The 26094-nt window shown below is 42.9% G+C and overlaps 2 non-coding genes across 2 annotated transcripts; one reads left to right on the top strand and one right to left on the bottom strand.

Annotated features, from left to right (window-relative positions):
- Positions 1–547: 547 nt before the first annotated feature.
- TRNAE-UUC (transfer RNA glutamic acid (anticodon UUC)) lies at positions 548–619 on the bottom strand. Its single transcript has one exon. It is a non-coding gene; the product is annotated as a tRNA-Glu (tRNA).
- Positions 620–25066: 24447 nt separating this feature from the next.
- On the top strand, positions 25067–25138 carry TRNAQ-CUG (transfer RNA glutamine (anticodon CUG)). Its single transcript has one exon. It is a non-coding gene; the product is annotated as a tRNA-Gln (tRNA).
- The last annotated feature ends 956 nt before the right edge of the window (positions 25139–26094 follow it).

The raw sequence follows: 26094 nt of genomic DNA, 5'->3' as shown, positions 1-26094 counted from the left end.
TCATCGCACCTGCCTTCACTGATTCTTCAGGCTGCACATCTCTGAGAAGATGACAATCCCTAGCAGAAGAACAAGAGAACCTTGGACACTTCTGTCCATGAAGCCATAGACGCGAGCAGATAGCCTCATTCCATGGCGGTGTGACTCTGAAGTCACTCAGGTTTTCTGTGCCTCCATTTCCACATTGTAAAATGGGCCCAATAGGAATGCGTTTCTGAATGGGTTGTTCCAAGTTTAAATAAGACACGGCAGTAAAACATTGAACGCACACCCTGATGCATAGTAAACGCTCCAAGAGCAGTAGCCATTATTACTATCATTATCATCGGTGGCCTCATGACGGCTATTATCGTTATCTACATCCATCTTTGAAATAATTGCATATCCTTTTAGGGTATGGAGGGATTGCAACATATAACAAATCCTAACTGATGAACATTTCTTATTACAAATATTGCTGCTGGGAACATATTTCTGTATTTTAATCATCACCTGTGTGTTTCTCTATCAAATCTTCGCACACAATTTGGGGATGTTGCAAAAGTCATTCCCTGACCGGGAATCGAACGCGGGCCGCGGCGGTGAAAGCGCCAAATCCTAGCCACTAGACCACCAGGGAAGCCAACAGACACAGAAATCTCCTTGTCAGAGGAAACAAGAGAAGGTAAAGATGAACTTTCTAAGAGGAGGAGAGCCCCACTGAAAGTGGCTCTCTGTGACCCAAGCGGGCTGCAGGACTGCAGGGCTCCAAGCAGTCACTGCCCAGCTGCTCAACACCTCTCACCTCTGCTAGCCTGGCCACTGCTTTGGGCTGTATTGAGGACAGGCCACAAGGAAACTGAGCGGTGTTCCATTCTAGCCTAGCTGTAGCATGGTGTGAGGCAGAGCCAGGCACTTGCTCTCTTTCCGAGCCTCAGTTTCCTTGCCACCAAAGTGTGGACGTGGCTCTCAGAGGGTGATGAGCCGAGTCCTTCTGGTTCCTGATCTCTGAACTGGCTCAAGGGGCTCTACCGATAAAGACATGTGTAGGGGTCCCCTTTCGCCCCCAACTAGCTCAATTAGTAGAGCATGAAACTCTGAATGGATGGGTCTTTGGCTTGAGCTCCAGGTGCAGATTTGGGTTCATTTTCTTTTGTTCCGCCACACAATTCGACCGGTTCCGCAACTGAGCTCGGGTCGCGAGGAAGCCAAGTGGGCTTCACAGGAAAGACCTCCTTGGTTTCAGAGACATTGTAGCTGTCAGCTTGAAATCTTCAGAAAGAAGATTTCGGCGATAGATGAGAAGACTGGAAATTTCTGGATCTAAAGCTAACATGAAGTCCCCCTCATCCGGCGCCCTCGTCTCCCGATCCAATTCACGGCGGGCAAACCAGGCCTGGTTCCTAATGCTCAGCGAAGGGTTTCAGGTAGTAATGGAACTCCTCCCGTGCTTCCAGAAGCTGCTGCAGCCGGCGGGGTTTGAGCGCCGGAGTTCCTGGCGGCAGTAGTGTGGACCCCGCCCCTCCAGGGCTGTGGGCCCCGCCTCGGGACCTTATCCCTGGTGTCCGGCCTTCAGGGCTCTTGGCTTTGACAGGGTACGGACTTTGGTGGTCCTTCCAGGAGCTGCAGGACCCTGCCTGCCCGCCCTTCACTCAAGTCAAGGGGCCTCATCCCTGCGCTCTTTCCTCGCTTTGGGCTCTCCACTCAGGGTGTCAACAGAGGTAGGTCAGGTGAGAAACCTGGATTTCCACACACACCTGGCTACAAGGAGATGGCACCACTCCCCTTCTCCTGCAGAAGCAGACTCAGAAAAAAGGTTATTAAAACAGAAGGTTTCAATAAAATCGAGAGTCTGATAACATAATACCCAAAAGTCCAAGTTTCTATTGAAAATCATTCATTACACTAAGAACCAGAAAATCTTATTCTGAATGAAAATAGACAGCAAATACACACCGGCAATAAGATGAGAGAGGGGTCGGGATTGTCTGACAAAGATTTTAAAGCAAGCAAGCCTGATGAAAATGATGTAGTAATTATGAGCACATTCGAAACAAATGGACAAATAGAAAGCCTTAGCAAATAAATACAAGACTTAAAGGAGAAACAAATGGAAGTATTAGAAGTGGAAAATACAACAACCAAAATAAAAAGTCCGGCACATAGGCTCAACAGCAGAATGGATGGTGCAGAGCAAAGAAATCCATCCACTGCAGATGAAAAAATAGAAATTACACAATCTTAACAAGCAAAAAATAGACTGGGTGAGAAAGTGAACAGAACCTCAGGGACTTGTGAAACTGCCTCACAAGGTCTCACTTTCATGTTGTTATCTATGTCTGGAAGGGGAAGAAGAAGAGGACAAGGCTGAAAACATAAAGAAGTCAATGACTAAAAGCTTGCCAGAGTTGGCAAGAGACAGAAACCTACAGGTTCAAGAAGCTGTGAAGACCCCAAATAGGAGAAAACCCAAAGACGTCTATGGCAAGATACATGAAAAAATAAAATGTAGGAAATGAAAGACAAAGAAAATATCTTGAAAGCAACAGAGAAAGGTGACACTTTACCTAGAAAGGAAAAATAATTCTGGTGATGATGGATTTCTCATCAGAAACCATGGAGGCAGAAAGAAGTTGTGCAGTGCTTTTCAAGCCATGAAAGAAAACAATTGTCAGCCCAGACTCCTCTGTCCAGCAGAAACATCTTTCAGGGATTAAGGGGAAGATCAAAACCGTTTCAGATTAAGAAGAGCTAAGGGAATCTCTGACCAGCAGTTCTACCTTAAAACAAAAGGCTAAAGGGAGTTCTCCAGACAGAAAGGAAGTGATTAAAGAAGGAACCTTGGGACATCAGGAAGAAAATTTAAAAAAAAAAAAAGTAAGCAAAATAGGCCTTCCTTCTTCTCTTGAGTTTTCTAAACTATGATTGACGGCTTCAGAAAAAAATCATAGCATCATTCAATGTGGTTCTAACTCTCCAAAAAGAAAATGTTTGAAACAATTATAAACTGGGAGGGTGAAGAGACCGGTAAGGAAGGTAACTCTTCTATCATTCACTCATACTGGTACAACAATGACACCAGTATACTGTGTGGTAAGACATAGATGCACAGACATATGAATATCTGGGAAAACCAAGAGGGCTATCCAAACAGATATACGCAAAAACACTATGGATAAGGCAAAACACCATTCTCAAAGACGTTCAAGTCACCACAGGAAGGTAAGAAAAAGAAAGCATATCCGGAAAACGACACCAGAGAGAACAAACACAAAAAGAAAAATATAATGGCAGACTTAAGCCCTAGCATATCAATCATCATATTAAATATAAATGGCCTAAGTACACCAATTACAACACAGAGATTGGCAGAGTAGGTTAATGGACATGACCCAACTACATCCTGGCTGCAAAGAGACTACCTTCAAATATGATGATACAGGAAAGTTGAAATCAAAAGGATGGAAAAAGATACATCATGCAAACCTTAGACAAAGGAAAGCAAGACTGGCTATATTAATGCCAGATATAGTATATTTCAGAACAAAGAAACTAATCAGAGACAGAGAGGGACATTATATAATGAGGAAACAACCAATCCACGAACTCCTCTCCTGACAAAAGTCATAAATGTCTATGCAACAACAACTGAAAGTACTGAACAGAGAACTAGGCAAATCCACAAATATAGCTATATGCTTCGAAGTTCCCCTTTCTTAACAATTTATACAAAAACCAGACAGAAAATCAACAAGAATATAGAAGAACCCAACAGCATGATCAACCAGCGGGGCTTAAATTGACAATTTTAGAACACCCAACCACGTCAGAATACACATTGTTAAGGGATGCATTGTGCCCAGCCCCCCCAAATTCATATGTTGAAATCAGAACATTAGTGGCAACTAGTAATATACTAGTTAAAATCACAATGAGAAATTGCTAATATACCTATCAGAATGGCCAAAAGAAAAGCATGACCACATCAAGTGCTGTCAAGGATTCAGAGAAAGCTGGATCACTCATACATTGCTGGTGGAAATGTAAAAAGTTACAGCCCACTCTGGAGAATATCTGTATAGTTTTTACTTTTTAAACTATATGTGCAACTACCACACCACCTAGGAATTGCATTCTCTGCATTTATCACAGAGAAATAGAATCTTATGTTCACACAAAATCCATGTACTTAAAGTTTATAGCAGCCTTGTTTTTAATAGCCAAAACTGGGGAAAAAATGTATAGACGACTTTCATGAGGTGAATGGTTAAACAAACTGTGACATATATCCATAGCACTGAAGAGTCCTCAATAATTTTTTAAAAAACAACAAACTATTGATACCCACAATAACCTGGATGAATCTCCACAGAATTATGCTGAGTGGACAAAGGGTAATCCCAAAGGTGACATGTAGGATTCCATTTATGCAACATTCTTGAAATAAATAAATTATAAAAATGGGGAATAGATTAGTAGTTGCCAGGGGTTAAGGAGGGAAGGAGGAGCAGCACTGAAGAGACAGGGTCATGGCTATAAAAAGGCAACATGATGAATCCTAGTGTTGATGGAAATGTTCTGTACCTTGCTTGTATCAATGTCAATCTCCTGGTACAGTGGCATTTGCAATACATTTGCAATATTTGCAAATATTACCATTTTGGAAATATTACCAAGATGTTACCATTGGAGGAAACTGAGTAAAGGATACAAGGGACCTCTCTTTTTCTCTCTGAGTTCCTAAGATTGTATGTGAATTATTAAAATGTAAAAATTAACTTAAGAAAACCTAAGTATATTTCTCCTTTACTGATCATGCCTTTGCTTAAAAACATTAAGGCAACAATATTTTTCCCAACACCCTTTATTTTCTTGAAGACAGTTTTAACAAAAGCTGTTCTTAGGGCTTTTCCTAAAAGTTTAAAACTTCCAGTAATCCTTACTGTTCTTCTTTGAGAACCCTCCAGGGTTTTGTTTTCCAAAAGAATAAAGACAAAAACTGGCAACTGGCATATAATACTATATTAGTCTTAGTTCTCCAGAGAAAGAAAATGAGCAGGATACACACACACACACACACACGCATGCACACACACACACACAGAAGCAGAGAAGCCCAAGTTCTACTCTGAGTAAGCTCTAGACCTAGGAGAGTCAAATATAGTTCAAGACAAAGTCCAAGGCTTAAGGCAGAAGACTGATGTCCCAGCTCAAAGACAGTGCAGCAGAAAAACTTCTTTCTTAACCCTTCATCCTATTCAAGCCGTCCATGGGTTGGATGAGGCCCACTCACACTCAGGAGGGAAATCTGCTTCAATCAGTTTACTGATTCAAATGTCAATCTCTTCCAGAAACACCCTCAGAGACACAGTGAGAAATCATGTCTAACCAAACATCTGGGCACTCCCTGGCCCAGTCAAATTGACACAAAAATTAACCTTCACAAATGCTCTCAATAGAAGTGACTAATAAATGTAGCATCATGTACTGCCTGTTTATCCCGTGACAATTAATATATTCCAGCATAACATTGGCTTCTGTTCCCTTACTGTAGGAACACATAGGAGTTTCATTTAAAGTGAGGATAATTTTTGCCTTATGGAGTCTCTCCCTACCCGTACCTACCATTGCCACTTGTGGATTGTCATTTTGCCATGGCTTTCTTATTCATAATATCAATAAGCTGTATACTTTGCTAATGTAAGTTTGAATTTCATCCTGGTTGCATAAGTCACTTTCCATTTTGACAAAGCCTAGAAATATTTTTGTTTATCTCCTGTATATTGGTAACACATACCTATTGTGGGGCCCACTCTCAATCTCATGGTTTTCTTTATTTTCATTCAGATCTCAATAGATATGCCTAGGCTACTTGAACATCACTGAAAATGGCCCGTGGCCTTGTCCATCTATCAGAGTCCAGTAAAATCCTGGCCATGGAATGGGGGGATGGAAAGTGAGAACCACCAAACTCAGCACACAAAGACTCAGTTTAAACCTCTGCGCTAAGAGATGACCAGACTCTATCATGGCTCCTAATAGCATAAGACCATGTCCCATGGATGACCCTAGGCTCCCATGACAATGCCTACCTAAGAAAGCTCAAGGCTACCAGGGGAACTTACTTTAGTTCTAGCCAATACCTGCTGATGATGGTAGGTTCTTTCTTATAGCATTTACTAAGAAGGGAATCCCTCCTCCATCCCTTTGAGATATGTATGTATCTCCTAGGGACTCCAGTGTGTCTTTCCACAGGATTTGAAAGCCGTTCCTTTTAGGTGTAGTCCTCAGGAAGGACAGAATCTCTGTCTTCCGGTCTCTGTGGGAGATTAGGATCCTAGCATCTAATATTGCCAGCTGGCAGAAACAGCTGTCCTGATGAGGCAGAAGCTTACAATGACCAATCTTTCGTAATGTTTCACTTGTGCCCTGACCCTGCCCTCTCCCCTGCCTCACTCTCTCATTAGAATGCCATCACCTCTGCACAAACGGGATGGAATTCAGCCCCCTCTGCTTTGGTCAGTAGTTACTGAATAAAATCTGTTTTCACAGCTTTGACTAATGTCTGACTTTATCTTTGACAAAATAAGTGCAAGCAATTGTTTTGAGCAACACAGCAGCCACAAAGAGAGGCACAGACGTGTCGGGAGAGGGAGGAATCATCTGACCCTTCTCATTTCACAGGCATCTATTCCTGCCTGGTGTTTATGAGCCTGAGACTTGGCTGGGCTGCCCTGGTGTATCACTCCATGGCTCTGGGGCAAGACTTGAGTAGGCTGGTGGTGACACTTGGTGTGACCACAGCCACCTTCAAAGATGCCATTAAGGGTTCACAAGAAAATGAAAGGAAACATAGAGAACCTGATTTTGAAAGTTGTGGCCTCTCCTGCTTCCTCATTAAGAGTGTGTATGATATTGCTGTGTGATGTTAGTTGGACTGCAATTTAGCACAACAGCTGTTCTAATAATTGGCAGTTTCTCATCGAGTTAAGCCTACCTGAAAAGGCAGCACACTTACCTTTATTGATTACCCCCATTAAATGAACAATACATCCAACAAGGCTTCTACCAAAAATGTTCTTATTAACCTCATTTGTATACTGAGGAAAAACTGGGAACAACACAAACCTTCATCAACAGAAGAATTTAATACGGACTGTTATATAGTCATAAAACGATCCCAGAAGTTCGCTGCATAACATCAAACCCAGGAACCCACACTGATGCCACTGATGGCAGAAAATCTTGATACAAAAATAAGAGAGACGAGAGACAGAAAATGTGCTATAACCATAGTAGTGGGTAAAAGCCAAAGAGCTCAGTTTCTATTCATGATATTCGATAGAAGAACAGAAGGAACATGAGCCAATAGCTCTAAGGGTCCAGGTCTGCACAAGGTGCCTGTTGGGTGCAGGGTTCTGTTGGCTCCAATGATGTATCTCAAATGGGCTAATTTTTATGGACATAGCCACTGCAGAAATCTATCAAAGAATAATAAAGGGATAGCTATTTGCATGTTAATTTACCATTGTATAGGAGGGAGAACGGGCCTTAGATTGGTTTGGTCAAATAAAAGCCAAATCAAGATTTATGAAGAAAAGAGGAAAGGGGAGAGGAAAAAAGTCATCTGGGAACTTTGTGATTTTGCTCCCCTTGGATAAGCGACTTGACAGAAAGCTGTCAAAGAGGTCATTGTGACCCATCTTCTCCAGACCCACATGACTTGGTCACCACAGAAAACAATTACAGATGTTGGAGGACTTTAAAACACCCTAGAAGTTTAGCAGCTCATCCTATGCCACAGAATATCTGTGAGTAATGTCCACCATTTCCTTCGGTTGTGCACCCCCTCAGTTAAGCCAGGAGGACGCCTCTTCCCTCAGTGGAATATCATACATCGATGTGTAGAAAGTTGGTTGTGCCAGCAAGTAAATGACAAAAGGGACATTGATAGAATTGGGAAACACATTGGAGTATGATTTGCTACTGCTCCCACGGAAGATAAATTTGCAGAATGTACTCAAATTAGAAGCATTAAATAAATGCTGCAATGTAAAAATGGCACATCCTGTTCTCTACACTATAGAAATATCTGCAGGAGTGACCAAAGATATGTGTACAAGAATGGTGGAGATTGCAGCATCATTTGTAATCCTAAAGTCATGAAACCCACCTCATTTCAAAAACATCTTGAAAAGGGTTAAATCATGCACAAACAGAGGAAGAAATGCTGTTTTCACAAACAATGGCGAGGATCACCATGAGGATGACTGATTCCACTGGTCACATTATTGATAGAGCAATCAGTAAACCCAGGAACATCCTGAGAATAGGATACTACTGTAATAGCTCTCCTATTATTAAACATGAAAAACTCGAGGCACTTTACTCCCACAAGCCTTCCATGGGAGCAAAGAACATTTTTATCACACTAGAAGTGAGTTCCTCTCTAAGGTCTCTGGGATTCCTGAGTTTGACAGATACAAGGCATCATGGGCCTTGCCAAGCCTCAGCCCTAAGAAGGTGGGGAGGAGGACATGTGTGTCTCCTGATTAGGCTGGAGTTGATTGTATATCAACAGAAACAACAAAAATCAAATCATGTACTATTTTTCTATGGGGAAGTTTTGTTTTGTTTTGTTTTGCGACAGGGTCTCACTTGGTCTCCCAGGCTGGAGTGTACTGGTGCAAACAAGGCTCACTGCAGCCTCGACCTCCCGGGGCCAAGTGATGTTCTTGCCTCAGCCCCCAAGTAGCTGAGACGACAGGCGCGCGCCACCACGCCCGGCTAATTTTTGTATTTTTTGTAGAGACAAGATTTCGACATGTTGCTGAGGCTCGTCGCGAAGGGGAAGTAAGTTCTTTTTAAAAAGCATTTATTCCGATTGATTTCTCCGCATCCTGTGGGGCGCGCAAGCGGCAAGGCCTCCCGTGGCCTCTCTTGCCACTCTGAACCAGGGAGCTGTGGGGGCTCAGCTGCGTTGTTTTTGGGTGCGTGTCTGGGGCAGGAGGCCGGGACCGGGCAAGGGGTGAATCCAACAGGGAACTGCGAGGAGGAGGGCAAGGAAGTCGGTAGAGGCGTGCACCAGGGAAACTTCCCAGTAGCTTTGTGCAGCGATAAGGACTGCACAAGGGAGAAATGAGAAGTGTTTTCTTATTGTATCAGAATGGGGAAGAAAGGGGGGAAAAACGGAGAGACACCAAGAAAGAACGAAATCTACGCGGACCCTTGGGTCTCCAAAAGGGAAGCAGTCCTGCATTAAGTTTAAAGAAGGAGCGCGGCGCGCTTCAGCTCCTGTGGCTTGCCGTGATCTTATTGTGGTTAGTACTTTACGCGGTGGCCGCAGCAGCCTGGGCTCGAATCCCAGTCGTGGCAACGTCCATTCTAGGGTGAAGCGCTCTTCTTTCCCTTTAGCCTCTAACCTCAGCCTAGGCTGCGCCGTTGACCTGCGGCTAGAGAGGTCACAACTTCCCTGTGACTTCGGAACTCTCTGTAGTGTCGAGAATAGAAGGAAACCCTACCCTGAATGCCTAGGGGTCCGGTTATCTTGAAAGACTTTTCCTCCTCTCTGAGCAAGTACAACACCCAAAAGATGAGGTGCCCCCTCTCAGTCAGCCTTATTGGAATCTTTAATGTTAACATGATGTGGCCGTACCCGTTTTTCTGGCTCAGATATTTCAAAAATCCGTGGGGCCTTTTTCAGGCCAAATCAGAAATGAACAAGAGAAGATGAGAGTTCGCACTCCAACTGGGTATTTTAAGTAAAACCTAAAGAATACAATAAAATCTAAAGTTTGTGACTTTCTCCAACCCCAATTTTTAATTTTGTTTTTATTTATTTATTTATTTACTTTGCTATCAGTAAATGATTGAAGTATAATCCACAGAGACCAAAGTGCACCAATCTTAAGTGTGTGAGCCAGTGCATTTTGACAAAAGAAACCATCACCTATGTCAAGTTATGGTACATTTTCAACAGACCAAGAAGTCATTAGAGCCCCTTTCCAGTCAATCCTCACCCCATCCCCATTTAGGCAATCACCATTCTGACTTCTGTCTCCGTGATTTACTCTTGCTTCTTGTAGAAATCACGTAAAGGACTACATTGATTTTATCTGTTTTCTTTTAATGCAACAATGGTATGTGATGCTTCCATTTTATGACATGTATCTCAGCTCTTTGGTGTTATTGATGAGTGTTATTCCAACATGTGAATATACTACAGTTGATGGACAATTGGGCTATTTCTAGTTTTGGCTATTGTGAATAAGGTGTTTACAAATATTCTACTATGGGCCTTTTTATGGACCTGTGCCTTCATTTCTATTGAGTATAAATCTAGTAATGGAATGGCTGGGTCATAAGTAGGTGTATTTTTAACTGTATTAGAAACTATCAGACAGTATTTTAGAATGGTGGCACTATTGTATTTTCTCTCTCTCTTTTTTTTCTTTTTTTTTTTTTTGAGACAGAGTCTCGCTTTGTCACCCAGGCTGGAGTGCAATTGCAGGATCTCCACTCACTACAACCTCCACCTCACGGGTTCAAGCAATTCTCCTGCCTCAGCCTCCTCCTGAGTACTTGGGATTACAGGAGTGCACCACCATGCCTGGCTAATTTTTGTATTTTTAGTAGAGACAGGGTTTCACCATGTTGGCCAGGCTGGTCTCGAAATCCTGACCTCATGACCTGCCCACCTCAGCCTACCAAAGTGCTGGGATTACAGACATGAGCCATCACACCTGGCCTATATGCAAACTTTTGTATCAGAATAGAAAAGTTGAGAAGATAGTACACAGAATGGAGTAAAGAGGATGGAATAGGTTTTTGGAAACCAATTCACAATTTAAAGTTGTTTTAACACCCCTAATCCCCAAAGAAAAATGTATATTCTCCAAAGACATCCCTTTCTTAAAATATGCAGAGAAAGTGTGGGATAAAAGAGCATGTAGTAAACTTCTCAGAACGTGTGTCTGGAAGTGGACAGGGGAATGGGAGAGGGATGAACAGAGAAAAGAAGGAAAGACAGTAAGGGCCTTGCTGAGAGCAGCCACCATAATGTGCCCTGAGCTAAGGTACATGATTACCTTCTTCCTGTGCACCTGAGATCTAACAGAATGTATTGACTTATCAGGGATATGGAATTTCAAAAACACTACAGGAAATCAAAAAATTTACCAAAACAGAACAGTCTAGTTAAGAAAGGCAGGAAGAGATTTTATAAACAAAGCAAAAACACAGAAATCATACAATGAGGTGGTGGGAATGAGACTATGCGCATCGTCTCCAATATAACACTAATTACTGCTAATTATAATGGATTTAAGTATCTCATATTGGATAGAAAAGGAAATGCCAGCTCTAATGGTTTAATGGCGGAAAAGGGTTAAATATTCAAAGCAGTGCACATTATTATTGTTAGTAGTAGTAGTAGTATTTTGAGATAGAGTCTCACTCTTGCCAGACTGGAGTGCAGTGGCTCGATCTCGGCTCACTGCAACCTCTACCTCCTGTGTTCAAGCGATTCTTCTGCCTCAGGCTCCCGAGTAGCTGGGACTATAGGTCGCGCGCCACTATGCCCAGCTAATTTTTGTATTTTTAGTAGAGACGGGGTTTCATATCGGCCAGGCTGGTCTCAAACTCCTGACCTGGTGACCCACCCGCCTCGACCTCCCAAAGTGCTGAGATTACAGATGTGAACCACCGCACCAGGTCAAAAGCAGTGCACATTATCATTAGCAAGCTAGCCCAGAAACAGAAAACCAAACACCGTGTGTTCTGACTTATAAGTTGGAGCCGAATATGAGAATGCTTGGATACATGGGGTTCGGGGGTGAGGACAACACACACTGGAGCCTGTTGGAAGGTGGGGGTTGGGAGGAGGGAGAGCATCAGGAAGAGTAGCTAATGGATGCTGGGCTTAGTACCTGGGTGATGGGAAGATCGGTGCAGCAAACCACCATGGCACACATTTAGCTATGAGACAAACCTGCACATACTGCACATGTACCCCTGAACTTAAAGTAAAAGTTGGAAATAAAAAAATTTTTTAAAGTCAAGAAAACAAACAACAAAAAGAGTAGTGCAAATCTGTACCACGCTCATTTGTACCATTCTTTTGTTTGTACCACCAAACAAAAGAATGAGAGTGAAAACATGAATATCTGACAAAAGTAAACAGCAAAAGAACACTTTATGTTAGGAGTAATACCCTAGCATCTACCTAGAATGAAATGAAACTGTTTTTCCCTGAACTGGCCTCCCAAGCTGAACTCTTGGGACTGTGCCTGGGATGCTCCAGGAGACCAGGGTGATAATTGAACTTCCCTCCTCCTACACCTCTATCGAGTTCCTGGAAAACGCCAGCGATCAGATCTTGCTTTTAACTTCTTATACTTTACAGAGACCTAAACAAGAGGGAAGAAATGGACATTTCATGCCAAGATTTCTTCCCTTCACCTCACACTCGAGTTCCTGGGTTCTGACGGCCTTTTTTGAGGAAAGTGCTGATGTTTGTGTCAAGGTTGGGAAGAAAGGGTTTGGGAGGTACCAAGCAATGGGGAGGCAAAGAGAAGACATCAACAAGCGAGGCAAGAACTTTCCACAGGCTCACACTGGATACAGGACCAGAGACAAAAAGCTGGGTGAATTTCTGATGTTTTCCTACAGAGGTTTTTAATCCAGTTGCACACAGCCTACTCAGAATAAGGCTTTTTCAAGTCAACTCTTTTAATGTGAAGCCATAACTTTGTGGTGTTGCCTGATGCAAATCTCCACTGTGAGCCTTTGCTCTGGGTGTCTTTTTTGTTAGTCACATCTTCCAAAGAGAACATGGTGAAAATCTTGACTCCTTTCCCCAAGTCTGTGTCTTAACTGTTTCCAAGGCTGCGGAGCTCGGGGGTCAGGAGGCATTGGCGGTACAGTGGCAGAATTCTCGCCTCCCACACGGGAGACCTGGATTCCATTTCCGGCAAATGCAGCGTCCTGTCTTTGTGCCCTGTGGTTTTCACATTTACTTACTGTGCCACGCTAATGAAGAAAAAAAAAGGAGCGGGGGGTCGGGGGAACCACTGTGTAGTCCTCAGGTTCTTTCCGTAGCGGAATTTATTTTTCTTTTATTTATTTATTTTTGTTTGTTTGTTTGTTTGTTTGAGACAGAGTCTCGGTCTGTGGCCCAGATTGGAGTGCACTTGCACTATCCTGGCTCACTGCAACCTCCACCTTCCGGGCTCAAGTGATTCTCATGCCTCAGCCTCCCAAGTAGCTGGGATTACAGGCACATGCCACCAATTCCTGCTAATTTTTGTATTTTTAGTAGAGACGGGGTTTCACCATGTTGGCTAGGCTGATCTTGAACTACTGACCTCACATGATCCATCAGCCTCGGCCTCCCAAAGTGCTGGGATTACAGGCGTGAACTCCGCCCCGGAGCGGAATTTACCTAAGCAGAGACTCTCTTTGAAGCAGCCTGTGGGTCTGGTTGGTCTCTGCGTTTCTACATATTTGGCCCTAAAACCGGCACGACTTTTATCGTCTCTGTTGTTGGATCTCTGCAGTACAAAGAGTCACCTGGTCACTGATTTTCTGCCTGGACCTTGGATCGACCATTGGGACACATCTTGCGATGGAGTGCGGCTCAAGCAATGACATTCCTGAAAGGAGAGAAGCTGTGGGGTTGGGCGGACACACGCAATGTTGGTGAACTGGGACCCAGGGAAAGGGGAGGCGTGTGAGAAGGAACCCACGTGCAGATGAGGGGAGCTGCAGAGAGGGGCCTCGGACCTTCCTGTCGAGGAAAGCCCAGTCTTTAGTGGTCTCGGCAAATTAAAGGATTGGCCCCGAGTGGAGAGCAGCATATCCCCAAAACTCATTTCTATCAGCCCTGTTTGTTTTACACTCCACCAGGCAAATCTTCTATCCACGGGATTCTTTTTAATGCTTCTCTTTAAGCAGCGTGGTGGGGAGGCCATGGCAATCATTAGCTCTGGAGGCCTGGGGAGGACACTCTGAAGAGGAAAGCCCTGCGATTATCCGGTTTCACCCTGTTTTCATCTACTCTTTGCCTCAGCGAAGTTTATACTGGGTCCTCTATGTTACATCACAGCTGCTGCACTGGCGGATTAAGAGCCGCTGACAAGTCTCTTTCGGGAAGGGGTAAGAAGCGCAGTTGGCCCAGAGCCATGGAGAGAGACGCAAGAGCAGAACCGAAAATACTTTCCTCCTTCTTGTTCTCTCTCTGCTATTGGTGAACATCAACCTTCCACACAAACCGGTTCAATACTGCCTTGGTCTCTACAGGAGGTTTACCAGTTTTTACAGTTCCCGTAAGCCATGTTTTCTTCTCGTTTCTACAGTTCTTCCAGGGTTGAGTTTCAGGAGCTGGTCAGCAGTCCAGACTAGTTCAACATCCTGGTTCAAAACCATTTGTCTCGTTTCGCTACTAGGGTAAAGCTTGCCTCCTAGACCAGAGTTAAGACGTGTTCCCTCGGCTTCTGTTTTCTAGAGAGAATTGGCATAGTTTCTTCCTTAAATGTTTGGTAGTGAAACCATCTAGACCTGGTGCTTTGTTCTGGAAGGTTGTTAATTGTTGCTTCAATTTCATTAATAGATAGAGACCTATCTAGGTTGTCTATTTCTCCTTGTATGAGTTTTGGTCAACTTTATCTTTCAAGGACTTGGTCTAATTCATTGAAGTTATCAAATTTGTGAGCAGAGAATTGTGCATAATAGTCCTCTACTATCCTTTTAATGTCCACGAGATCTGTAGTGAGGGTCATTGTTTTCTTTTTCATATTAGTAATTTGTACCTTTTCTCATTGTTTCTTGGCTCACCAGCTAAAGGTTTATCAATTTTATTGGTCCTTTCAAAGAACACTCTTTAGGTTTTGTTGACATTTTTCTAATGATTTCTGGTTTTCAATTTCCTTGATTTCTGCTTTAGTGTTTATTGTTTCTTGTCTTCTACTCACTTTGGACTTGATTTGCTCTTGTTTTCTTTGAGTTTCCTAAAGTGTAAGTTTGGATTATTGATTTTAGATTTTTATTTGTAATATTTAATCTTTTAAAATCCATTATTATTTTACTTTTTGTACAGTAATTCTTTTAGTGTAGCATAATTTTGTTCTGGTAAACATTTCAGTTTTATTTTATGTACCAAGTGTACATGTATAGGATTGTTACATGGATATATTAGACCCAGGTAGTTCACATAGTACCCAATAGCTAGTTTTTCAACCCACTCTCCCTCCCTCCCTCCCTACCTCATGGTAGTCCACAGTGTCTACGGTTCCCAGGTTTATGTCTGTGTGAACTCAATATTTAGGTTCCGCTCCTAAGTGAGAACATTCGGTATTTCATTTTCTGATTCTGCATTAGTTTCCTCCAGAGTATGGCCTCCTCCTCTCTCCATGTTATTGCAAAAGACATGATTTCATTCTGTTTTATGGGTGTATAGTATTCCATGTTGTATATATACCACATTTTCTTTATTTAATCCACCACTGATGGGCATCTAGTTTGATTCCATGTCTTCGCTATTGTGAATAGCCTGGTGATAATCATAGGAGTGCATGTGTCTTTTTCTTTTAATGATTTACATTTCTTTGAGTATATACCCAGTAACGAGATTACTGGTTGAATAGCAGCTCTGTTGTAGGTTCTTTGAGAAATCTCCAAACTGCTTTCCACATTGACTGAACTAATTTACATTCACTCCAAGGGTTTATAAACTTTCTCTCCAGAGCCTTATTAGCATCTGTTGGTTTTTGACTTTTTAATAATGGCCATTCTGAGTGATGTGAGATGGTATCTCATTGTAGCTTTGATTTGCATTTCTCTGATTATTAGTGATGATGAGCATTTATTCCTGTGTTTGCTGGCTGCTTGGATGTCTTCTTTTATGAAGTGTCTGTTCATGTCTCTTTGCCCACTTTTTAATGGGATTTTTTTTCTTGTTGATTTTTTTAAAGTTCCTTATAGATTTTGGACATTAGACCTTTGTCAGATTCACAGTTTGTGAATATTTTCTCCCATTCTGTCAGTGGTCTGTTGACTCTGTTGATGGTTTCTTTTGCTGTGCAGAAGCTCTTTCATTGAATTAGGTCTTACTTGTGAATTTTTGTCTTTGCTACAATTGCTTTTGTGGACTTGGCCATAAATTCTTTGCCACAGCTGATGTTGAGAATGATATTTCCTAGGTTTTCTTCTACGGTTTTTCTGCTTTGAGGTCCCAGTATATATTGTGTCATTGCAAATGACAACCAACCAGAAACTAATCATTGCAAGCCAAGAAAGGGAACTTATTGGTGACCAGGAAAAATGTCCAACAAATGAAAATTAGTAAAAGAGATTCCTGGGTGTCTTTTTCTGTAAAGCCTGGGGCATTGTTGTCTGCAGAGTTCACATTTTCTGTAAAGGACCAGGGAGATAGGAAGTATTGTAGGCTTCTGAGCCAAGAGGCAAAATTAAGGATATTATGTAGGTGCACATATAACCAGGAAGAAAAAAAAATTTCTATGCCATTTTCATTGATGAGATTCTAAACTAACAATAGCAACTGAGTAGAACTTCTCAGGTGGTAAATGTTCGCTGCATTGAGAGCCTAGGCTCAGCTTTACTAGAATCCCTGGTACAGCCCTCCCTTTCCACCCCTCAGGCTGTTTCCTCCCTGTTTTCCTCAGAAGAGTTCCATACAAAAGACCTACTACTCTGAGAAACAGTGAAGTACTCCTGGGGCCCACCAAAGCACACAAGTCAAGGAGTGGATGGCCTTGCCCCAGCTATGGCTCAGATCACCTTTGCAGGATGACATCTTGTTGGGAGATTGTCATCAGAGCCAGGGCCATGGAAGATGCTGTCAGAAGGATGAGAGGACTGGCGCCCAGGGGGAGAAATGGCCAAGCAACTCTGCATTCAGCCTCACAAAAATCTCAAGGGGATGTAGAAATGGGAACAGGGCGAATGGAAAACTCTTTCAAGCAGGGTTTTGGGGTCCTGAGCTGATCTCTATTTTTCCTCCTACAACCTGCCGCACAGGCTATTTTCTCACCTCTGTGGATGGAAACTGCATCCTTCCATATGCTCAGTCCAAAAATCTTTGAGTTTTCTTTGACTGCTGATCTTTCCTTCATACCCTATAGCTGTTTAGTCAAGAATTCACATTATGCTGAGCATCAGGTGTGCTCCTTAATCCACACCATCCTTTTCCCCCAGTTTATAAAACTTGTAAAGTCATTCTCCTGATAAAGACAATAGGATTTCCACGAAATTGCACAATTTTTATCCTTCCTGGATACATGAGTCATGTAAGAGCTCTGCTATTGTTTGCTACCATTTCCCCCTATTTTTATTTCATACCTGTTTGACCTGCATTCTTTCCCATAAGCCAGGCACTTCAGCTCAGGTGTGCTTTCCTAATCATAGAATTAGCAATAGCAGCCTTGCTAACAACTTCTTCCTGGCCCCACCACCAGGCAAATGTCACAGGATTTAATAGGTAAAGAATCGTAGGATCACTGAGCGTGGTGGCTCATGCCTGTAATCCAGGTCTTTGGGAGGCTGAGGTGGGTGGATCACTTGAGGTCGGAGTTTGAGACCAGCCTGACCAACATGGAGAAACCCCGTCTCTACTAAAAATACAAAATTAGCCAGGCATGGTGACGCATGCCTGTAATCCCAGCTACTTGAGAGGCTGAGGCAGGAATATTGCTTGAATCTGCGAGGCGGAGGTTGCAGTGAGCCTAGATTGCGCCACTGCACTCCAGCCTGGGCAACAAGAACTAAACTCCATTTCAAAAAAAAAAGAATCATAGGATCATCCCTATTACTCGGTTTTATAAAATGAATTGTTTTCCCCTGAATTCATATGTTGAAAGCTTAACCCCCAACTTGACTGTATTTAGAGATAGAGTCTTTAAGGAGGTAATTAAGGTTAATTAGGCCATACAATTGGGGTCCTAATCTGGTCAGAATGGTGTCCATATAAGAAGAGGAAGGGCATCAAAGAATCTCTCTCTTTCTCCACACAGGCACAGAGGAAAGGCTATGGGAGCACAAAGCAAGAAAGTGGACTTCTGCAAGCCAGGAAGAAAGGCCTCCCCAGAAACCAACTCTGTGAGCACATTGATCTTTGACTTTTGGCCTCCAGAATATTGAGAAAATAAAAGTCTGTTGTTAAACCACCCAACCTATGGTATCTTTCTATGGCAGCCTTAGCTGACTAATACCCTTGGTAGGTGGGTGGCAGTCACCTTACTGGGCTACATGATGTGAAGTTAAAGTAACTTTAGCAATAGGCACCATGTAATTTCATTGTATAGATATTATGTCTTTTGCACTGATAGTGCTTTTTTAGTTGTATGTATATTGATGCCTGGGCCTAGCATTACAAGACCAGTCAAAATGGGAAGAAAGAAAAGAAGGTGGGAAAGATACCAAGTTCCATAATTGCATCCTCTACCCACATCCAGTTCTTAGAATCTTTTCTGCTGGAGGCTGCACCTTGTGTACACTCAAATTCAATCTGAGCACACAATCATTTAAACAACCAAGGCAACTTTTCCAATTTTCAGCATCACGCGCTTGAGGAAACAAGTATTTCATCACTAATTTAATATTCATTGAGATAATTGTTCTCAGGTTGGTGAAAAATGTGGTGTATCCATTTACTGTTGTCTTCTTCTGGGTGAAGAATGTTGTCTTTACTCTCTAGCTCACATTTGACCAGAAACTGGAGTCCCAGCAAATCTTAGTAGCCGCTTAGGAAGCCTATTTTAAGATAGTCCCAATCTCAAACTTGTTCTAAGACTAGTATGCTTATTGAGGAGAAAGAGCTTCATGACAAAAATTCAACTAGAGCTGTGGGTGACAGTTGTGTGTTTCAGTGCTGGTCTGGGCCCAGGTTTCCCATGAGCACCTAATGAATAGGCTCATTTGCAGAGATCGTCAAGGTGCTCACTATGTCTCTCTCACAGCCTCAAAAGAAGTGATCGGCTAAAAGAATTTGTGTAGTATCCTGAAGGGAAATTAGTCCAGAAATAGAGGACAAGATAAGGATTTTATAAAACAGACATATGATTCAACAGTTGTTTAAGGTGTAGAAAGCTGCAAGAGACAGTTGTTCCCACTCTAATGACAAGAAAAAGCTGTATGGTCTGCAAAATCATATGTGTTTTGATCCCACCAGAGAGCTGAAGTTGCAAGGCCCCTGAGTCAGCTGAAGTCCAAAGCATGAGAAACCCCCCTACAGAAGGACAAACAGATGAAGCAGTTCATCTTTAACAGATAACGGAAGGAAAAGATGGAAGCCATAAATGTTGGTTGGAGAAAAATCACTGAAGTTTTCATCATTTCTTTAGTTTTGTTTTTTTTTTTTTTTTTTTGATATGGAGTCTCACTGTCGCCCAGGCTGGAGTGCAGTGGCGCGATCTCGGCTCACTGCAGGCTGCATCCCCCAGGGTTCACGCCATTCTCCTGCTTCAGCCTCCCTAGTAGCTGGGACTACAGGTACCCGCCACCCCGCCCGGCTAATTTTTTGTATTTTTAGTAGAGACGCGGTTTCACCGTGTTAGCCAGGATGGTCTCGATCTCCTGACCTCGTGATCCATCCACCTCAGCCTCCCAAAGTGCTGGGATTACAGGCTTCATCATTTCTTAAAGGCCAAGTGTGAACTATTGTGACAGCTTAGAATCTCTGAGAGTCCCAGACACATAGCCTGTTTTGCCCATTTACTGGGTCTTTCCTCCCACGTACTTAGTGCTGATAAGACACATGTAGCAGGGAAAGAGAATTTCTCGAGCTTGCCACAGTGGTGTAGGCATATAAGTCATGAATGCATGATAGAGCACCACCAGAGCACAGGCACAAAACGTGGTTGCTTCTCTCACATAAAACAAAAGGCATCTACCACTGATGTTGGAGCTAGAAACCTGTCCAACCCTTGCCCCCAGGTATAGGCCAGCTGCTGAGGCAGAGTTAGACACAAAAGCTGTCTATACTGGACAAGGGGAGGAGATCTGCTCTTGCCCAAGACTTCCCATCATTGAAAGGTAGAGTTCCACCACTCCCAGGGGATGTCATAGGAACACTAGGACTCAGGCACCCATGGCCTGAGGTTTAGTACACATTCAGTGCAATCAGTAATATGAGTTGGTTTCAATCGATCATTTGAGTTGGTTGCAGACCCTTTCCTTTAGTGAGGAAAAACTGTGATGTGGGTACAAAGTTTCCACGTTTAGGAAAGATTGGCCCGTCCTTCAGGATATTATGTTGATTGGATTTCTCTCAACCTCCTTTAGTTGTGTTTACCGTTATTAAAATTCAGTGACATTCACTTGGATGAAGTGGTAATAAAAACAAGTTGTGAGAATTTCTAGTGATTTTTGATCCCAAGCCTTGTATCACTGTTGGGCCTTCATGTGTGTACTTGAAAACAAAACATGTACAATTGTCGCACTGGTTTGAAGATTTTAATGGTGAAAGCAACCTAATCAGTAATCAGTACTGTATCTAGAAACCAATCTTGGAAATATGTGATTATGCTCTTTTAAAATAGCTGAAAAGAAGGCCGGGTGTTCTGGCTCATTCCTACAATCCCAGCACTTTGAGGGGCCAAGGTGGGCAGATCACTGAAGGCCAGGAGTTCAAGGCCAGAAGCCTGGCCAAGATGATGAAACCCTGTCTTTACTAAAAACACAAAAATCAGCTGGGGGTGGTGGTGCACACCTGTAATTCCAGTTACTCAGGAGGCTGAGGCAGGAGAATCCCTTGAACATGGGACTCGAAGGTGGAGGTTGCAGTCAGCTGAGATCCTGCTACTGTACCCCAACCTGGGTGACAGAGGGAGATTCTGTCTCAAAATAAATAAATAAATAAAATAGCTGAAAACAAATGACTCTGTGTTTATTCTCACTTTGTTCTTGTTTTGTTGTATAGTATTTAAATAAAAGCAGATTATTTATCCTCATACTGAATTTCCAAAACTGATATTTGCATTTAACATTTTGTTAAATGATGGAGAGAAAATTTAATTTTCTTACTTTGAAAAGTTTGGCATAGGTTCTGTCACATTTTTGATGCTTTCAATCACAGTCTGTCATTAGAATGCTGGCAACTAGTTACATGCAAGGAGTATCCTAACCACTTTAATACAATGGTTTGAAGTGCTGCAGGCAGTAACTACTGGACACCAAATCACAGTGTTTTTATTGGTGACATGTTAGAGAGAAATAGAACTTTCTGCAGTACAAATGTCCTATTAACAAATCCTTGTGCTATTAGCTTACAGGACTTTGACTCCTGGGTCTGAAAAAGGCACCTACTCCTGCTAAATCTTGAATATTGACACCATTCAATGCCTCATCTTCAGACCCTGAGGAAGACGACAATCCAAATAAACTGCTTTCATGAGAAACAGAACAAGAAATTGAAACAATTTAATCTCTCTAGACCCAACAATCCCACCTGTCTCCTTTTCCACCTCATGCCTCCTCTTACTCTGGACAGAAGAGATGGGCACATGACAATGGTAAGGCCGGAGTCTGAGGGATAAGTTTAGTTCAGAGACTTTCTTTTCTTTCTCTTTTCTTTTCTTTTCTTTCCTTCCTTCCTTCCTTTTTCCTTTCTTTCTTTTTTTTTTTTTTTTTTTTTGCATTTTTGGTAGACACAATGTTTCACCATATTGCCCAGGCTAGACTCAAACTCCTAAGTTCAAGTGATCCACCCACCTTGGCCTCTCAAATTCAGAGATTTTCTATAAATTAGACATTACACTCAGGAGCACACTGATGCAAGGCCAGCAACTGGCCCCGTGTATCAGAATAACAGGGTTTTCTAGAGCATTCATCTGCTTTTTCATAGAAAAGTATAAAAGGTCATGAAAGGTTTTTGAAACTCTTACCTTATGGTCAAACTAATTATAATTAAATTTGTGTATAAGGTTTTATTAAAATTATCTTTAACATTTTAATACACCACACAAAGGTAAAATTTAGTTTTCTCTTTTGATCAAAATGTTTGTGTAATATTAATAATAGATAAAATATTTTTGTTTACCTTTTGGCTAAATGATTGAGTATTCTAAGGTGACCTGTGATCCTATTTTGTGATATCAAGTGTCTCAAAACTTTGATATCTGGCAAACTTTCTAAGAGTAAAATTTCTAAATTCAGCCTTTTGGACCTCAAATTAACTTTTTGGATATTAGGTTCTTGAAGTCCAAGAGAGATATATTAGGCTTCTTAGGCTTATTTGTTATGTAGAATTATGCATGAAGCATTGTCAAATCTGAGGTGGTGTTTCACTTCCTTTGGGTTCTATTGACACAGATGTGTTGTTAATGTGTGTTCCAGGATTGTATGAGATTCCTAGAGTTCTGATATGCTGTCGGTAATAATGATGATTATTACGTTAAATTGTTGTGTGCCACAGAACCAACCAAATTCCCTTGTCAACTGTATCTTTAACTATGGCTGTCTTAAGGCTTTTGTCATCCACAATTGTTGTTTTGCTTTGATTCTTCTCAAAAAGTGACTTATAATCAGTTACAGTCCAGGCCTTGGTTTTTTGGGGAAGTCCATGAAAAGGACTCTTGGATGCAGGTTTCTGATAACTCTGGAGATCGTGCCATTAACTAAAGAGAAAATTTCCAGGGCACTAACAGAAAGGCTGATGTGTTCATAGAGATTGCTAGCCCAGTATGAAGCAGAGCAGGAGATGATTGCATGGATTAAACTAATGGAGGACTGAAATAAGTTTTTATGGCCTTTGTTTGTTTGTTTGAAACATGGTTTATTCTTCAGAGTCTGGAGAACTTTTTTCCTTTTGAGCTATTTATAGCCTGAAACAATTGAGTAGAATAGTCTTCTAAACAGAATTTGAGGCATATTTTTCTCTCTCTGCTGAATTTCTCCAGAATTTGTAAACTGAATATTCTTAATTCATGACAATGTGTTTATTTGCATAAGTTCAATAAGATTCTGTTTTCTTTTATAACCTGACACAGGTGGAGGAATTGGTAATTTTCCCAGGGCTTTGCCTGAAATGGCATTGTGAAATGTTCCAGCAAAGCCCATTTAGGAGAGCCTATGTGAACAATGATTCTTGCTGCACTTTGTGTGGGTAATCAGGCCAAGTATATGGGACTGAAGCTTCTTTTGCAAGTAGGTTGGTCCTGCTGTGTTTTATCTTTAGTGGAAATGGGGAACTGGAGAGAGGAAGGTTGTTTCAGGAGAAACCATGGTATTAGATGAATGTTTGATTCCTGGGTGGCCATGCGGTCACCCATGGTGTGGAGCTGCCCAGGATGCCCCTTCTCCACATGACACAGCCAGAAAGATGGATGACCAGATTCCCCATGATTGAGGAACTGACAAATAGAAAGTGGGGACTGAAATCGATGCAATAGTCCCACAGACAGTGTTTTTGGATAGATGTAGAAATGGACCCTTCTAGTCTTAAAGCTTGAAACTTACATTTGTTTTATCTGAGTTCATTCCTCAGGAAAGGACCCTCAGCCTCTCAAAAAGCATCATAGACCTGAAACTCAGCAGATCACAGCATCCAGACAATGAGATGCCAGACCCCTCACTCATCATGAGTGCTTCCTCACCCCCCCAGTTCCTCTTTTCCTACTCACAGTTACGTTTCTTCCCTGCTACATAAACCCCTCACTTTAGTTGATCAGGGAGATTGATTTGAGACTGATCTCCCGTCTTCTCAGCTGCAGCACACAGTTAAAGCCTTCTTCCTTGGCAATACTCAATGTCTCAATGATTGGCTTTCTGTGAGCTGAGCAGCGGGCCTAGACCAAACACCTGGGCTTTCAGTAACAATACATGTACACTTTCAAAGCCTGCAATTAAAGGGTCATGAGATATTGAGAAATTGGAATGACATCAACTTGGCCAATTCTGAGAAAATACACTGTGCTTAAATGTCAGGGCCCTGCCTCCTGACCTTGACAGTATATGGTTGATTTTGAGTCATAGCAGGTGAGTATGGCCTGGTTTGAGTGTTTTATAGAAATATATAATATGGCTGATTGCATTTATTTTAAATCCAAAAAATTTCCATTTCTGGTGAGCAAATTTTGTTAAAACCAACCAAACAAACAAACATAGAAGTATATGAACAAGACAATGAATGATTCCCTGCTTCCCAATCTCATTTGATTGCTGTCTTCTGTTATATACTACAGGGAGGAAGGGGGCAAGGCACCCAGGATGTCCCATGTCCTGTTTTGACAATCATCTGGCCTCCTTGGGCAAACAGAAAAGAAGGAAAGCATCAAGAAAATAACAGAAATTTTGCAGAAATTTCATCTCCGGTCTGGGCGCAGTGGCTCACACCTGTAATCCCAGCACTTTGGGAGGCCAAGGTGGGCAAATCACTTGAGGTCAAGAGTTCAAGACCAGCCTGGCCAACATGGCAAAACCTCATCTCTACTAAATATACAAAATTTAACCAGGCATGGTGGCCCACGCTTGTAATCCCAGCTACTGGGGATTACAATCACTGGAACCCAGCAGATGGAGGTTGCAGTGAGGGGAGATCACCCACTGCCACTGCACTGCACTCCAGCCTGAGCAACAGAAGGAAACTGTCTCAATGGAAAGAAAGAAAGAAAGAAAGAAAGAAAGAAAGAAAGAAAGAAAGAAAGAAAGAAAGAAAGAAAGAAAGAAAGAAAGAGAGAAAGGGAAGGGAAGGGAAGGAAGGAAGAAAAAGAAAGAAAGAAAGAAGGAAAGAAAGAAAGGGAGAGAGAGAGAGAAAAGAAAAGAAAAGAGGAAGAAACGAAGAAAGGAAGAAAGAAATTTCACCTAGGCACAGGAAACTCTATGACAGAGGCTTCAGGGGCTCTTCTCTGGCCCTAAACTCGCAGTGGATTTTTGCCTCATTTTCCGAGGTGCAAATGAAATGATAGAAGTCGATCAAAGGAGAGGGCAGAGAGAAAGCAAGAAGGATGGCTCCTTCCTGCAGGTCCACCTTCCTGGAGTGTTGCTTGTGGGATAATAGAAATGCCTTGACATGGGTGGGTGGGAACTATTGCTACTTATTAGGAATTCAGACGCTTCTGACAAATTCGTATTGTGAGGTTCCATGGTGTAATGGTGAGCACTCTGGACTCTGAATCCAGCTATCCGAGTTCGAGTCTCGGTGGAACCTTTCTGTTTAATTAGGACGGCAATGCCGTGTTTTACTCCCTAAATGGAATGGGGATTCTGCTGACGTTCGGAAGCTCTGCGCTGCGGGCCTCCGTGTCCCTTCTGCTCCTGCTGTCTGAGCCTCGCGATGCACGCCGCTCTCCTCATCCCCTCTTCGGTGTTCGGGGTCCCAGAAACCGGGTTCTCACAGTGGCCCGGACCACACGGAAATCGCCGAATCATCCATTCGGGGTCAAAGAGCCTGGAGGATCCCCTTTCAGGGCCAGCCTCCTGGCACCCAGCAATCGGAGGCCCGGACTCCCCCCGCCAGGGACCCAGCGACCCAGCAAGTCCTCACCCCCTCTCAGGGCGACCCTAGGCCTCGGGGTGAGAGGTCTCCACTAAAAAGGCTGCCACCTCTCGATCCTAGACCCCGAGATTCCTTTCACCCGGGAAATCTCGTAATCGCATCCTTTGTCATTTTGGTAAGTAAACGGTGGCGTGAGAAATTTTTATGGGGTTAGCTCAGTCACTGGAGATTGTGTCTCAGTTTAGGATCGGTGGTTGGAGACCTAACTTGGGAGTAGCACTGCTTTATTCGCATGGCCCATCCAATTCCGAATGTTAATTTATTCTGTTCTTCATATTCAGATTTTTATGCCGAATTTCTAGCTCCTACGTCTCTATTGCGGGCCCTAAAAGTCGCTGTTTCACTAAGCTTTGGAAACTGACTCCGGGAAATTTCATTCTTTCCTCCCAAGATCTCAGCCGGAAAGAGAGATCCGCGCGGGCTGGGAGCGCGGGCTGGGAGCGCGGGCTGGGAGCGCGGGCTGGGAGCGCGGGCTGGGAGCGGGGGCTGGGAGCGCGGGCTGGGAGCGCGGGCTGGGAGCGCGGGCTGGGAGCGCGGGCTGGGAGCGCGGGCTGGGAGCGCGGGCTGGGAGCGCGGGCTGGGAGCGCGGGCTGGGAGCGCGGGTTCTG

The sequence above is a fragment of the Pan troglodytes genome, chromosome 1 (genome assembly GCF_028858775.2).
Source record: "Pan troglodytes isolate AG18354 chromosome 1, NHGRI_mPanTro3-v2.0_pri, whole genome shotgun sequence".
Lineage (NCBI taxonomy): Eukaryota > Metazoa > Chordata > Mammalia > Primates > Hominidae > Pan > Pan troglodytes.
The sequence above is the reverse complement of the archived record's forward strand: the minus strand, read 5'-3'. Positions and strand labels throughout refer to the sequence as shown.